The 17,300-nt window shown below is 41.0% G+C and overlaps 1 protein-coding gene across 3 annotated transcripts in view; it reads left to right on the top strand.

Annotated features, from left to right (window-relative positions):
• The first annotated feature begins 2,401 nt into the window (after positions 1-2,401).
• Positions 2,402-17,300, top strand: part of LOC124158462 (transient receptor potential cation channel subfamily A member 1-like) — a 180,189-nt gene continuing 165,290 nt past the window's right edge. For all 3 annotated transcript variants that reach the window (XM_046533564.1, XM_046533561.1, XM_046533563.1), the window contains exon 1: positions 2,402-2,475. The gene's annotated coding sequence lies outside the window, so the exon portion shown is untranslated. The remainder of the gene's footprint in view (positions 2,476-17,300) is intronic.

Raw genomic sequence — 17,300 nt, 5'->3', positions numbered from 1 at the left:
AGCCGTTTGAGACTGCAATTGACTTGATATTAGAAAGTTCACTATTGAAATTCACAGCACTTAACGGTAAATTCACCAATCTATGCAACATGGAATGAAATGAGGATAATTTCTGGGAGGTTGGGTGGAATGAGTCACTTGGAATGATTGTATCACTAAAGCAGGGTTTTCTATACACACCAAATTCATGTTTGTCACCAACTATGGATATGGAGAGATCAAGAAAGTTTATTTGTTTATCGGATTCTATTTCCACTGTGAACGTAATGTTGGGATGTTGGGTATTTAAAAGATTCAGAAATGTATCTAATTGTCTAGCACTTCCGGTCCAGCAGCAGATGATGTCATCAAAATAACGGTACCAGTAGAAGATGTTGGATAAAAGTGGATGTCTGGAATCAAATAACTGGCATTCTAAATTGTCCATAAATATTTCAGCTAACACAGGTGAAAGAGGGGAACCCATGGCAAGGCCGTCTGTTTGTTGATAAAAATTCTTATTATACAGAAAATAATTTTGGTTCGCACATAGCTAACAAAAACGCGAGCTATTTCACAGCTTTGCTCCCTTCTCCTCATCACTGAGAAATCCAAAAAATGGTGCCGGCTATTGTTTGTAGGGGATCTTTCAAATAGGCTTGCTCGCAAATTCCCCAAAAATAAATTCAATGTCTCTTTTTATAACCCCCACACTCTTGGTAAAGTTTTGTGCCGCAACAAAGACAAAATAGATTCAATCAATCAATCTGGCATTTACAAGGTTAATTGTGAGTCATGCAACATGTGTTACATCGGCCAAACAGGCAGAAGTTTCATTACCAGAATGAAAGAACATAGAAGGTGCTGGAAAAATGGAGATGAAACGTCACTTCTCGCTAAACACCTTCTTCAGACCTTACATTATTGTAATTTTAAACCTGAAATTCTACATTTAGAAAGTAAGGGTACAAGACTGGATGTTTTTGAGCAATTCGAAATTGTACAAAGTGATTTGAATACGCTTATGAATGAGCAAGTGTTTTTCACCCACTCCCCTCTCCTAAAGATACCCTTCACCAAAACAAATGGTGAAATTCTTTCCTCACCCACGCCTTAAGTGCCCCAACATCCACGGGGTGTTTCCCGTCCGCCCATCCTCTCTACGCATTTGACCATTTTCTATTGCTGGCAATTTCCCCCCCCTTGTACCCCCGCTAACTTTCACTCCTTCTCAGCTAACCCAAAGGGACTCCTCACCCCGCCTTTTTTTCCTGCGTCGCTACTTACTCCTCTCACTTTCAAAAGACACGCGGCCTCTTTTTACCCTAAGCCCCCCCCTTTTTTCACTCTTCTCAACACCCCCTCCTCCTGTTTTGCTATGGTCTTCCGCACGTGTCGTCATTTTACAGTTATGACCAGAACCCTCCCTCCAACGTGGGTTCTCCACATCCCGTAGTTGTATCTTTCCCCATTGTCTATACTCTGTACACCCGTTCCCACCCCCCCCCCCCCCGTCCTCAAAGATGTCAAATCCTCTCCTTCTCCAATACTCTCCTCTCTCAAGGGTATAAAAGGGATCTTCACATGTGTTCAAGCGTCTTGTACCAGATGATGGCTCAGTGAGCCGAAACGCGTTGTACGCATTAAAAATTCTTGTGGAAAAGTGCTACGACCTTTCATTTACTTCAATATGTCTAACTTCCACCAATTGAAGCCTGAATCTGTTGAACTTATTCGAAAAGGTAATCGCCCATGCTGAATACTCAATGATGAGAAATAGTGGCCAGCATTGAAACTCCAACTCCTGTGCTGTAGTTGAAAATGGAAACAGTTGGCGAAATGAATTCCTATGAAGGGATTGAATAAAAGAAGTGGTAATTTGATTCGTGAGTCACTTGGGATAATGATAAGCGCGGAGCTTGATTTAATTTCGACCAACCTTCATGAGCAGAATTGGAGTGCTGCCTTCTCCTCCGGATTGCTACAGCAAGTCGATCGAATCCACATTTGACGGAATCGACATCGATGCGGTCGATATTGATCGGCGGCATATGCAACAGAGCAAAAGATGAAAATTTCTAACGTGAGTGTTCAATATTTTGGAAATAAAACTTTCGATCGGGAAAAAACGAAATTTAGACGGACGTAATTGTCGTGGTCAGCCAATCAAATCCATCGGATCCATCACAGGTATCATCTGGCTTTTTGTCATTACAGCGTTGGCTGCTGAATGGTTGGGGCGTGCTCATTCGTGAGTGTATTTGGTTTATATTTCGTGTCGGGGGCCCTCGAACAGCGTCCCCGGCCGGCCCTGCCGCCCCTGGCATTCGCACGCACCATCTGCGCATGCGCCCCCACCCCTCTCCTGCCCTCGCGCCCTTCCTCCGTCGGATTGGCCGTCGCTTCGCAGATGCCTCTCGTCGCGGCACCTCGGCTCATCTGCACGCGACGACTCCTCCGCCTGCATCGCCACCGCACGCATCGCCGCTGAATCAGGTACATAGTTTACGGATAATTCCCATCAAACAGAGCACCTGACCCCTCGCATTTTTTATGGCGGATTAAAACTCGCGGATAACTAAAGCTATCATCTTGAGAATGTCGGAGGGTTCAAAGCGGCCAGCGGGAAATATCACGGTGTCTCAAAATCGGGGCTGGCAGTGAGGAAATCGCGTTTTTCGGCCCGGAAAAGGCGTTGCAAAGAGAGTGGTCGAACGTGTTGGGTTGTTGCTGCGTTCGAGGTTTTTGCGGTTTTTTGTTGGCGTCGTGGCTGGTCGCAGCAGCGCCACCTGGCGCCACTCTACTTTGTTTCTGCTACCAGACTTCATTTCACCCTATATTTGCTGCATTTTTCCATTCATTCAATCAGTAGATGCGACTTCTTTGCCATTGATACAAGGGCGGAGGAATATTTTTTAAAAGATCAGGCCGTAAAGAAGGGAAATTGAAAATGGATATGAATCCTGAATTGATATTGTGTCGGGGAAATTTGCAAAAATTCTGCGCTAAAATAAAGTGAAAGTCGAAAAATGGAATCGAATATTCTTCTGAACCCTGAACATTTCTCAAACTTAATACAAGATCGATCATCTTTGAATTCCCTGAAAACTTCTAGATGACAGTTTAGGTCTGAAGTGGGTAATACGCGCGAGCAAAAAAACGAGATAGTGCTTGTGTCTCCTCAAACCTTTATTAAACGTCCTAGTTAATTGCTACCATAGTACCTCATGAAAGGCGTCTCGCTGATATTATCATCGCGACAGAGTGCCACAATCGCCTCGTGATTGCTTCGGTGGTTAAACAATGGAAGTACTTGTTGCGAAAGAGACATTTTCATCTGATCTGGTTTGTGAGAAAATACACTTAAATTTTGACTTACGATTGCTCTCCCACGAGTAATAATTTTGAAAATATCATTTGGTAGCCACCATCTTTACTTTGGCAGCATAATTAGCAGTGGTTGCTTACTATACATCCTTTATCATCGATTCCCTCTCCTTTCAAAGTTAAGCTGCATCAACTTCGCTGATGGATCGAATCATGATTGACAGTCAGGGGCGTCGCCAGGACGAAGCGTTTGGGGAGGGGGTCAGGGTCATAAAATTGTTTCATAGGCTAATATTTTTCTGCTAAAATTAATTGGTTTGGGCGGGGGGTCGCGTGCCCCCTCCTGACTACGCCGCTTTTGAAAGTGTGTCCTATGGATTCGTTGTCCCTTTTCAGTCGCTGTCTTCGTAATAAATTATTAAGCGTTGGCTGTTGTTCTAGTGAGCGTGTACTTATCATTAGGGTGGATATCACTTATTTCTCTCGGAAGAGTTTATTCCTGATTTTGCTGTTGGCCGCTCGCGCTTCCGTTGTTCACAATCAGTATTCGATATTCTTAAAGGGTTGTGCAAAACATTGTGAAATTGTCCCTAAAGCCCCGTATCACAGGAAAATTATCTGTCCTTTTAATGCCAATTTACCGAGGTATAGGCGTGCTTTATCCTCAAAGGTGGTCGCCGACTAAGTTTAAGTTATTAAGAGTCGACTTTTTTTGATTGATTTTGAAGTTGAAACACTATTGAGTGAAGCTGTATCTAGCGATTTGATCGTTGGATTATTCTTCCTCATAGGATAATCCTCCAAAATCGTTGGAATAGCAATGGTTTTCCTGGTTTCGCTGGTGGTAGGACCCGCCCGCCTTTTATGACGGTGCGGGATTCCTCGTCCCATCCCTTCCTTTCCTATCCCGTCCCAGGAGGCGTCGTCGGGCTCCTATCGCGGCGGCGCCTCCTTCTTTTCTCCTTTCAGTCCTCCCCCTTCAGAGGAGCAGAGGTGATAAGCTAGCGCTTCCAGACCCTGCCCCCAGAAGAGTAACCGGCGAGCTCGCCCTAGGGTTTCGTATCCACTGTTGAGTGAAGCTCATTACAAAACATTTTCACAAAATATGCAGCAATTATACTTTCCATTGAATTTATGCAGTTGCATCGCTCTTCTGCTCTTTAAGCCTTTGGCAGATAGCTCTGTCCCACGTAGCTTCTGCCGCAGCAGCAGGGAGCCTCATACTCTCCCATATATTGAAGGGGAGGATGGCTATCCTTCGGTGAAGGTGGGACATTTTTAATTTTCTTCACCGTGCAGAAGCGAGTTTTGATATTGCCGACATTTTTAGTATAAAAATTTCTTTCGATTGAATACGGTTTTTTAATTAGAAAGCATTAATCAGATTTTTCGCCGAGGTGTTGTGGAAGCTGCGTTATGAATAATTTTCGCGATTCGCTGCACCCGTCCTCTGTCTTTTCTTAGCTTTGCGAAATATGGCGATTAATTATTTTGTCTACTCGTATCTCCCTTTCTTGCATAACATGACTGATGTAGAAAGGTTATAATTCATAATTATTATTAAACTTTTAGCGTTGGAAATAAACGTTCCGCCGTTGCAGTTGTAACAGGGATCGTACCCAAAACTTGAAGGAGAATACTGATCATTGGTAAATAAGAAATGTCCAATTCTTCGTTGTATCAAAGACTGTTTCACGCGAATTGGATATGTTGTCCCATTTTTTCTCCCCATCTTGATTTCTCTCACCATCAAAATACTACTTCCAATCTGATCAGTGTAGGTTTGATGTATTTCAGCAGCTGCTAGAATTTCCGTGAAGGTTGATGGTTTGGAGGGCTTCAACATGAAGGATTCCCCGGAAACCTCTGCTGAAACTATCTCTGCAATTAATCTATCTCAAAAAGGCAGGAAGACTCATCTCCTGAAATATTCTTCAGGGTTTTCGCGTTGTTTGTGCCTCTTTGACGTATGCCTGTTCTCGGTGTAGATATTTCAAACGCCAACGCATCTGCACTTGAAGGAAGTTTTCGCACAGACTGTTCGGATTCGCGCCGAATATTTTTGAAGTTCTCCTAAATGTCCGTTGCGTTAACTAAAGCAGACGAGATATCCTGCTTGAGGCTTTGCTACCGTTGAATTAGTTCTCGCGCAGGATAACATGTACTGTCTTTTTCATTGATACGTAGGTAACCGCTTAACTGATGGGCCCGGGTCGGTGGAAACTTGGAAGGGTTGGCACCACGGTCTTAGAAACAGAGGTCTGGGGCCTAAGTCTGTAACTTGAAATCTCCTTTCTCCGGAGAAAGTGTTTTCTACGGTAGTTATCACCCGACTGAAGTCTGTAACTTGGCGGAGAAAACATCAGTTCCTGCCCGCTACCGGAGAAAACTCTAATTCTCGGTATCGGATAGGAAGAGCAGATAGGTATGAAAAATATTGAATCCGAAGCCGGCGATACCGTGAAGAACCAATCAAAATGCTTTGTTTCAAATAAAAAAACGAGCGGGAAATCAAACGATTCTCAATAGTAATAAAGGCTATTCATTCATCATTAGAGTCAAACTTTCAAATAAAAGAAATTGATGCATCGAAATTATAATTGGTAATGGATAAATCGATTTAAATCCATCGTAGATATATTTGTTCATTATTACACACAAAGGAGCATATTATACCATTGAGAAAGGAGAGACTAATGCGTAATACCTAAGCATTTGTATGTTTTAGACACGGGTATTCTTGTATACAAACGGCCGCTGTATTCATTGATGATATATATTGCATATTTTTTGCACTTCGAATGCTTACTTTCATTGGTGAATGCGTGATGAGTATGGAAAAACATAATTAGCAACGTCAGTATTATATGCATTTATACTCGAAAAGCTGAAATACACCATGTTGGAGTGGAAAAAGAAAATCGAAAAATTTTACTATGCAGAAAAGAATCGTAAAGAAAATAACGTTACGGTAAATGTGTGAATGGTACACATTCATTACATTGCAAATACCTACGTGCGAGCAATTAGTAACATATGATTACAAACTCCCAAAATGTTATAGTTAAGGAAACACAACAACGTGCCTCGCTACATTTATAATTTTCAAATACTGACAGCGTAGAAGAGCGAAAACATGGGGAAAATGGTTTACTAGAGGTATTTATATGTAAAAAAACCAAGCAAAATTATTTCCTGGATATAAACAGTTACTTATACCACTTATTTTATAAGAGCGCGACCCGGGTTTCAATGAGTAATCATCATCATCAGGCGCTACAACATAAATAAACAAATTATAATTAGCGCCTGATGATGATGATTACTCATTGAAACCCGGGTCGCGCTCTTATAAAATAAGTGGTATAAGTAACTGTCTATATCCAGGAAATAATGGAATACCACATAGTTAACCAAGAGTTAGTGAATTTTGTTCAAGCAAAATTACCCTTACTTGTACATATTTATTGCACATCATATCACATATAGCACTACAACACACACATTTCACTAGCAGTCTTTTTTGATACTTATAATCAGTCTATTCCGAATCGACTGTTTCAATGAAAAACTTGGCTCTTAATTAATATAAAACACTATTATGTAACACTAATAAAACATGATAATCGGTTTTCCAATCACTTTGCACACACTAAAAGAATTTGCACTCCTTGAAGTTCGAAAGGATTCTTCACACCTCACTTCCTACTCATCACTAACGACTTAAAATCAGATTACGTTATTTCACATTAATATTGCGAAGACAATGAAATGAATAGGCTGAAACAAATTGCCAAACCAGTTATTGTAACGTCAACAAACTTGGAATTTCACTATCACTCTTACCGTAACCAAAATATAACCAAACGGGCCAAACCAAAGCAAACAACAACGCAACGAAATGCGTGAAATGTAAACACGCATAAGCTCACAATCCTCAAACCAATGAATTGGGAATTGGTAATAGATGCAGTGGCGGCGCGTGCGTATACGCATTTTAGCAAGTGCACACCCAAAGATGAATAAATTATAAAAGAAAACTATTCCTTTGCAACGCGAAGGATAAAAATACTAAAAGTACGTCTGCATATGCAAGAAACATGAGCCTCCGAACGCTACAGCTATCTCCCTTTCGAATTCACCGCTCTACTAGTGTGCGATCCCGTGGCATCATGCCGGGCGCATTTTCGGTCTGTGCGATCGCTTGAGGGAGCTCTGGCGGGACGAGGTAAGCGGGGGGTATGTGCTGTTCAAAGGGGCGATGGGAGCAGACTCAAAACCATGCGAATGCGCACGCGCATGTTTTTGGTGACTGACTAGCAGGTAGTGTAGTGGTGTAGCCGCCACCTACACTACCTGCGCCCAGGATCCTAGTCCGTCTACAGAGCCATCTGTATAGCCGTTTTCTACACTACTTCCTCATAGGGTGTAAGGAAAAGAAAATGAATTTCAACTACCGTCACTTGTAAAGGTGTGTTGAGAATAATTATTTTCATACATGCTAATATTATTTCTGTTCATGCAATTTTAAGGATAGAGTGTACCAGTGATATGTTTTGCTTGCTATGTATTCTATTACGACGAAATATGACGCTCATGGATTAGGATTAACATAATATAATTAAATCATCCTATATCTGCTCTAATGCACACCCTAGATAAATTACCACCAGCCGCCACTGAATAGATGCAATACTTAATAAAATCAAACAGAACTTAGAGGCGAACAAACTAATGAAAATTAATATGCGTTCGATGTAACCCTAAATTACAAATAGTTCAAATATGAATCATATCCCCTTCGCAATAGTTAGATACCTTTGATCGAAATATATACGGTTGATTGAAATAAATAATTTCGTCGAAGATATTAGATTCACAACTCACTTCACATATCGCTTCACTCTGTACTTCATCGTCTATATGCAATCAATTCACTAAGGGAACAAATTGTGTTCACATACACTAGAGGCACAATGAAAGTTCACTGCACGTAGTTTCCTAGCAAATGCAGCTATACAAAACTTTCAATTCCTGTCAACAATTACTCTGCATACGTTGCCTGCCTAACTTGAAGAATGGATTTTCGTGTTCTATTTTGGCACAAATACGTAAAAAAAAATAAGAGTATGCAAATAGAACCGCAGTTCGATCATCCACAACGGTCCGCCATTGCTATTTTCCTCGTTTTCTCCTCGGGAGAAAATGAATCGCCGGGTCCCGGGCGGGTGACTCCGAAGCACCCGTCCAGGGTGCGTCAGTTTCTCCAAATCGCGTTACAGACTTCAGTCGGGAGAAAGATATTCTCCAGGAGAAACTTTTTCTCCGTTACTGGAGAAAGTTTTCTCCGTTACCGGGAGAAACGAGTTACAGACTTCGGTTGGATGAAACGGGTGCCTCACGAGCCTATTTTCTCCCAACTCGGGAGAAAACGAAGTTACAGACTTAGGCCCCTGGAAACTGTTCGCCGATGTCAATATATTAAGTCGTTTCCCGTGGAGGTCGGTAGAGGCGCCACCTAACCTGGAGGGCCGGGAAGTTCCCTTGTGTACCTATTTCCCACACAGCACACCTTTAGGACGTCCGGTGGTGTGGAACATCGCGAAAAAATGCGATTAAAAATATGCGATTTTGGCCATTTGGCTCTATGCTCTGGCCCTCCATAACATCCCTTTTTATATATTATAGTATTCTACCGATTAAGGCGCCCACCACAGGAACAGAATTGTATGGATACTGGTGTCTAAAATGGTTTCAGTTCCTCCAAAAACTGCCGGAATTTCAGAATTAAGAAAATGAGCTCGATTTGAGTTTTCCCCGCGTTGTATCTACGCACAAATGTTGTTTCATTTGTGGAAATACCGCTACAAATTATCTCCATCCTGTTACCGTAGAAGCTAGATTGCAGGTGAAAGAAGGTTGATAATTCCTTTCAAAAATGTGGTCTGTAAAGATTATCTACATGATAAGCGGTTTTGACCTGTGAAATTACCACTTTCCGTATCTATTGCATAAGTATTTCCTTGCATGTTTCTAAAATTCGTCTATTTGTGGACAAAGTCGCTTATTTATCTAACCGCAGTTTGACGGTGAAACTTTGTGACTTCCATTTTCCAGATAACTGATTGTCCGTGAAGTTTTACTGGTTTGTCATGGGACCAAGTAACTGAGTAACGTCGACGAGAAATTCGGATGTTAGGTCAGTTTCTCAAGGGCTGATAGTTTTTCTTTTCAAGATGCAAACCGGAAAACACGAACAGTACTAGTTCCCCTTTGTAACCATTTCCTATTTTTACCCTTGATGGCTTGTGGTTTATATGCCCGGACCTTTTTTGGCCAATCAAAATGATACCGATTCTCTAAAGTCAATCTTGCAATCGGCATATCCAATGTAAAGTTTCATGAAAAAATTTTGATTCTGGATAGAGGGTTTCGGGATGTTGTGTCATATTTAGAAGATGATTTAGAGTTCAGCGTGCTGATGCCGACGTTGAAAGGCAAGCGAGCTCAGACAACGACTAAAAAATTGAATCAATTGTGATTCGTGGCTAAATTAAGACTAGGTAGGTAATTTTTATTTAGAATATACTTACGGAGAGTGGCATCGTATGAGGCAGCATATTGACATATTGCTGTGATTGTGGTAATGGAAATAGAAGAATACGGTGTTGGGCTCATATAGCAGCAACAATTTATTATTTATCCAATGGGCAGTACCAAGATAAAATCGCAAGACCGGCCGTGATTTTAACTAGAATTGTTTTGACGGACAATATAATAACATGCATCAATGACAAATAACCTTCAATGACGATGACGACGAATAACCTCTCTAGACCAATTTTCATTGACATCCTGGAGTCAATATAAAATTGTATAGTGAAAATTCATCTGTTTGGCTAGATACTGTTCACCAGATTTTTTTTTATTTGTATGTCAACTGGAACAAAGTTGAAACCCATTATTTTTTTCATTTCAGCAAACAGCTATCTTTAACTTATGGTTGAAAATTAAATCCCAATGGTTTATCATAGATGAGGTAATTTCAATGAATTTATATCTGATAAGGAGGACATTGAGGAAGTACAATAAATTCTCATGGTGCGTTTTTACGGTAAAATCAAACCAATTCTAACGTTTGCAAGGAGTGACGGAGGGGGTTGGAGGCCGGGAAATTCTTTTTAGCATACTCGGGCGTTTTCAAGGGCAGAGAAGCCATTTTCCGCACCAGTATCCATACAATTCTGTTCCTGTGGTGGGCGCCTTAATCGGTGGAATACTATATTATATAAAAAGGGGTGTTATGGAGGGCCAGAGCATAGAGCCAAATGGCCAAAATCGCATATTTTTAATCGCATTTTTCGCGATGTTCCACCACCTAAAAATTATTTTTTCAATACGCCAGCCGAAAGGTATTAAAAAACACCTCCAGAAAACGTTTTTTCTTTTTGGCCCTCTCAAATATATTTTATAAAAGCATGCGTTAGAAATTTTGTCTTTAGCCGCCGCCGCCACCTCCGCCGAGTGACTTATACCACACCTGTGTATGAAAATTGGGAATAGGGTAGTTTCCTTCATCAAAGAAAACAAAAGGCAATAATTGCGATTCGTTACCCACCATTAGTGTATTCATAATATACAAATTATTTCGTTTTAGAAATGCCGGTTTAAACGAATGGCAATGGTCCATTTTTATCCTCATTTTAAAAGGACCAGATTGGCGCCCATGCGATGCCACTCCACGTGACGTCACAGGGACCTAGTTTCTATAGGAGAAGATAGGAGTTATGCATCGTCTGAGGTTACCAATGCATGCATGAGGCGCAGAGCTCAGGGAAACATGTCTTAATAATCACTTATTAAAACTGGCGAAGGTCGGAAAGTTTTCCTCGTTTGATAAGGTATTAATAATCCTTATTTAAGCCAAGCGCTACCAGCCAGCAGGGTACTCAGCTACCCGCTAGCAGCCTGCGACGTATCAGCGCTAAGCCTCGCCTCAAGGTCACCTCACCGGGCAGGAGGGGGAACCAGAAATACGACGTACGGAGAAATTTCCCGGCATTCATACTTAAGCGTCGCGTTTTCGCGCGCTTGAAATTTTTCATTTTTCATTTAATCGCGAAAAATAGATATTGTCATTTAAAAATCTAAAAGCGTGAAATACGTACTCCAGGAGTAATAATCTTTCGATTTAGGCAATAAAAAAATAATAGGAAACCACCCTATTGGGAATCTAAAGTCATATCATGATCATACTCGCAACCCCGATTTTACATCGTTTTTTCGAGCGTGTGGTCGACTCCGGTTCTGGCCGGCGGCGACGGTGAGTACGGCGACGCGGCAAGCATGTGGTTGCGATATTGCCACATTCACTTTTCTATCGTGATATTTGTATAAGAGACAGAATAACATAAAGTAAAATTAATAAAATTTCCTACGAATAACACTTATTATGTAATCGCGGAGCACTGTAATTAGTATACTTAAAGACTTCCAAGGAAGATCAATCCCATTTTTTCTCCAAATGAATTTTGCAGCTCAGCTTTTATTTCTCGTAGTGGGTCCGCTTGGTTTCCCCTCGCCAATTGGTGAGGTTTAATTATGGCTTTATATTCAAATACTAATGACAAAATATGTTCCCATTTGACAGTTCTGACGAATTCTGCTCCCGAATCGAGGGTCTTTCTTTAATCTCGTCGAGATTTTTCATTTCGGCTTTTTTATTCTAACAATGAAGAATTTCATGTTTCCACCGTTAAACCTTCCACATTTTATGGGTTGAAGGCGTGGGAAGAAATTACTACTGGTAATTACATGTGTTTCTAAATCGGTGACTCAACTAACTTACAAACACAATTCTTAATCGTCAAAAGTGAGAATAGAATAAAATGCAATACACGCGGAACACGGGGACAAGATACAGTGAGTGCAAAAACTATTCAGCTCTTATTTCCAACCACTATTTTGACTTTGTCGTACTTCTACGGATTTCATATGACTATAGTGTAAACATCGACTGCTCCAGTGAAAACGAGGGAAAAGTAGATGATTTCTTTCACTTTGTCGTCACACTTTCCTAATGTTCTTTTTACAATACCCATATTACGATTAGCTTGACCGGTTATTTCCCGAATATGTTTATTCCACGATAGATGTTTAGCTCCTAGATGTCTAACTCCTAGATGTTTCACGGTTTCAACTGCCTTTCATTGGGTGCCCCGAAATATATAGCTACGTTGCGGGGAATTATTCTTCTCCATGAGAATAAAATAAAAAGGTAAACTTCCACACAATTTTATTTACAAAGTACCTACCCGGTTTCAACACGTAGTGTCACTATCAAGGTCAACCTAATCAAGGTCAACCTTGATAATGACACTACGTGTCGAAACCGGGTCGGTACTTCGTAAATAAAATTGTGTGGAAGGTTACCATTTTAGTTTATTCTCACGGATGTAAAACATTTTCACCAGATATCGCTGGACACTGTGAATTAAGGTATTTTTCTGCCAGAAATTCATTACCACACATTTTTTCAAATTTAATTCTAACAGCCATCCATTAGTTACTACACATTTTTTCAAATTTAATTCTAACAGCCATCCATCGCACCACGCTTGGATAGCAGCAAGGGCATTCGTTAGTTCATCCCAATCTTCGCTGGAACGGATTTCTCTATAAACTACAGCGTCGTCTGCAAATAATCGTAACTTACTATGTTCTACTTCGCCAATGTCGTTTATATAAAGAAGGAATAGGAGTGGGCCTATGACACTACCCTGAGGAACGCCAGAAGCGACTCTAACCTAGTTGGAGACTGCACCGTCAAATACTGCTCGTTGCACGCGGTCGCTCAAAGTTCTCTTATCCAGGAAATGACATCTTCATCTAGACCATAAGATTTCAGTTTACTATTAACTTTCCGTGTGGTACTTTATCATATGCTTTTTTGAAATCAAGAAAAATCGCGTCTACTGGAATGTTGTCTTCTACGGAGACTAAAATATCGTGGGCAAAAACTGGGTTTCGCATTATCTGCTTTTCCTGAATCCATGTTGAGTTCGCATTATCAAGTTTTGCGCGTCTAGGTGTTTCATTACCGAGCTGACTACGATGTATTCAAGGACTTTGCATGAGATGGACGTTAAAGATATCGGCCTGTAATTAGATGGCTGTTCCTTGTCTCCACTTTTGAAAACTGGCGTTACATTAGCGATTTTCCAGTCATTAGGCACTAGGTGTTGCTTGATGGGTTTTCTGAATATTAACAGCCAGAAGGGGGCAAGTTCTGAGGCTAGTTCACTACACACGCGAGAATGGATTTCGTCAGGACCAGGTGATTTATTTCGACTCAGCAATTTCAGTATATTTTCTATTTCGTGCGTATTAATGTCAATAGGCGGCATCTTTCGTATACAGAGATTTTCAACTGTCTCGGATGAGTTCTCAGAAGGCTCGGAGAACACGCTCTTGAAGTAGGAATTTAATAAATTGGCTTTATCGGAACTTTTTGTCAACACATATCCATTATCGTTTCTCAGCGAACATACGGTAGATCTTTTGCCTTGAACTTCCCTAACATGTGACCAAAATGCTTTTGGGTTATCCTGTAACTGCTCTACTAGTGTTTTTCTTTTAAAATTCGTGAATGCATTCCTGAACGCTTCCCTCGAGGCAGCTTTAGACAAAATACATTTTTAAATTATTAAATCGCGTTCATTAGCGGATGAATCCGTGCTGGCTTTTTTCATTTTAGCATGACACGCTCTCTGTCGCCTAAATGATTTAACACTTCACGTCATACCATCTCGGTTCGCTGCCTTCTGTTTTTGTTTTACCAGGGATGTAGCTATGTATTCCCGAAGTTACGAGCGAAAGAAAAGCTTTCCAAGTATCCTCTACATTTAAATTTAATATTGATTCTTGAAACGCGGGGAAAGCATTTTTCAGATGATTCTTAAACCCATCAAAATCAGCACTTTAAAAAATGAAAACTTTACGTTCTTTTTTTTTAAGTTTTCAGCGGTATTCTGAGAAAACTTTGCAGTTACTACCGTTTGGTCACTTATTCCTTCGATAGTGCTTGCTTTCATTACCTGATGAGGTACCTATATTTGTCGCTAGAATATGTTGTGATGAAGCAAAACGGTTACTGCGGCCGAGTAGCCAGGAGTAGGGTGTCCCAAAAAAACCGAAAGTTGGAAAGTTGAGGGGGCATTTCCATTTTCCTATGCGAATGCATGAAAAAACATCCCATAAAAATTTTCAGCTCAATCAGACAATATTTGACCCTGCCGAAACTCATTCAAAGTTTGAATTTTTGAGTTTTCCAAATTTCATGCAATGTTGCCTAGCTCTAAGGGTCTTGGGGGATTTAAAATTAGAAACCTCTGAAATAAAATGCTCTCTTATTATTATACTGTCACAATGCGGATACAAAAGCACTGGGAACAACAAGCAATATGAAAAACTAGAGTTTTTTTGCCACTTTTTCCATACATTTCCCTATGCAGCTTAACAACTAGTAACAGATGTTGCCTCTGAGCCTCATCATTTGTCAATTTTTTCTTGACTAGAAAATCTTTAATTAATTGAACTCCTCTCTCTGCAGTATCATTAACAACCTTAACTATAGATAGGCCCTTCTGATAGTCTACGTCACTTTTCCATGTGCACTTTTCCATGTACAAAAATGTCGGCGAAATACCAATAATTTTGAAAAACTTCACAGAATATTTTGAAGCGAAGTCAGCGAGAGTCAGCTCACTAATAAGGCGATTAGGCAGAAGAGCAGCCCGAGGTGCGTATCATCAGACCCCTCATTGTCTCTGATTGCTTTCGCAATGTCTCTTTTCTCGTCGTCGGAAACCATTTCATCGAAGAGGGCCATACAAATCAAGTTTTCGTAAAGATACCATAGATGGTTACAAAACTTGGCCAAAGCTGCTGCGTAGTGAGGGTCTTTCTTCTGAGCATGGACTTTAAGTAGCTCAAGATCCATTCTCGGAGCGCTCACTGCCACGGGACAGGCGTACCAATGTTTTATAAATGCACTTGCAATGAAGCTACACAATTAGAATAAATTGCCATATTGTTCACCCTTCCCGCAACCGGAAAAAATTACCTTCTTCCGAATCCAACGAGCTTGTCGTGCTCTCCGCAGACATTTGTCGAACGAGGTCCACTTTCGCATCCAATATTTCCTATTCTTTCTCATGCCGTTTTTCCCTTAAAAAATCCTCTTCTTGAAGTCTCTTACGGTTTTCTAAACGCTTACACCACTTTATATCAATACCCGCCATATATCCTTTTCGATCAGATTTCATAGATATTTAAAACAACTTATCCTCCTCCACAGTAATTTTTGAAAGGGCTTCTTTGCAGCTGATGTCAAACAGACGGTCGAGCATTTTGCTGAATTCCTCTCTTGCGGACACTGACTTCTCACTAGTTTTATTTTTTTCTTTCCGAAGGGAACGGTAGTTCTTGTAAGCTGTCAGGAGCTTCTTAATGGCTGCTCGGACCTCCTGCGTAGGAATATTAGACTTTCCCCACACAACAAGTAACTCTTTGATTGTAATCCTTGCTGCATCTGCCGCTGATATCGATCCTGGAGAACAGTGTTGGTTGGAAAAGAAAACTTTGAGAACTTCACGCAGCGTTGGGAGTTTACCATTGCCGGGCAAATGTTTGGACTCATTACCCACCAACCACGCACTTGTCGCACTTCGCATAACCGGCGCACCCTTCCACTTCACGCTCATTCTGGCCACCGCCGAAACAGCCTCGACCTCGGAACACACGACAATACCTCACGTTCTCAGTTAGTGCACAACACTAAACTCCACGAGTGACTGATAGACTAAGCCGGGATACTTTTAACATAAACAGAGCGATGTTCCGAAAGCGCATAACTCGAATCTCAACGCGACACGGCGGGGCAATATGCACTCGACTGGCGCCTGGCGGCCGCAACGGCGAGCGGGACTTGTAAACACACCGAGTTGTGGCTATTAAGCTCATTTTGACTCAAGTGTTGCTGTCAACGACTATAGAGCTAGAGGAGATGGTTTAAACTTAAAATTGGTTGTTTTTTAACACTCGAGCCTCCTTCAGGGTAGGCAACATTGCATGAAATTTGTAAAACTCAAAAATTCAAACTTTGAATGCGTTTCGGCAGGGTCAAATATTGTCCGATTGAGCTGAAAATAATTGTGGTATGTTTTTTCATGCATTCGCATAGGAAAATGGAAATGCCCCCTCAACTTTAAATCGCAAGACGTGGGTAGATTTCGGGCGGGAGCATCAATATGAGCCTCTTGGAGTTGTGGGATCGCGTAATTTTCACTGTCGAGAGCAAGTATAACATATTCTGCTCCGATGCTCACCAAATGGTGTGGCAACAGAAAAATACTGAGCTTAATCCCAAGAACTTGGAAGCAACTGTGAAGCATGAGCATGGGTGTGGGGGTGCATGCGGTGTCTAGCGGGTTATTTTCACTATATGGAAGGGATCATGGACTACAAGATGTACGTCGACATTCTGAAAGCTGAGAAAATGGGGCTGAGAAACAAATGTATAGGGCTCACCAACAAATGGCAAAGAATACAATGCTGTGGATCGTTTATAACACACCCAAACAGTTGAACACCTTTCCACAATCACCAGACCTCAATCCTATAGAACATCTGTGGAGTATTCTGGCGACACAAATAAGGTAAAGGCATATATAAAACAATAATTACCTTAAAACAGATTTGTTTGAAGAATGGAACAAATTGCCCTCCAGGGCAGTGTTTCTCGAACGTTTTCGAGCCATCGCCCCCTTGGGTCCATAAACTTTTACTCAACGCCCCATGATCGGGATCTTTAAAATAATAATCAGAATCATATACTAATTAACCAAATGAGGAACATTGTAATGATGAGATTAAAAGCAATGACTAATTCAATGTTTATTTAGAATCCAATGGATGCATAGTTTTTAAAAAAT

Source organism: Ischnura elegans, chromosome 5 (assembly GCF_921293095.1).
Source record: "Ischnura elegans chromosome 5, ioIscEleg1.1, whole genome shotgun sequence".
NCBI lineage: Eukaryota > Metazoa > Arthropoda > Insecta > Odonata > Coenagrionidae > Ischnura > Ischnura elegans.
The sequence above is the reverse complement of the archived record's forward strand: the minus strand, read 5'-3'. Positions and strand labels throughout refer to the sequence as shown.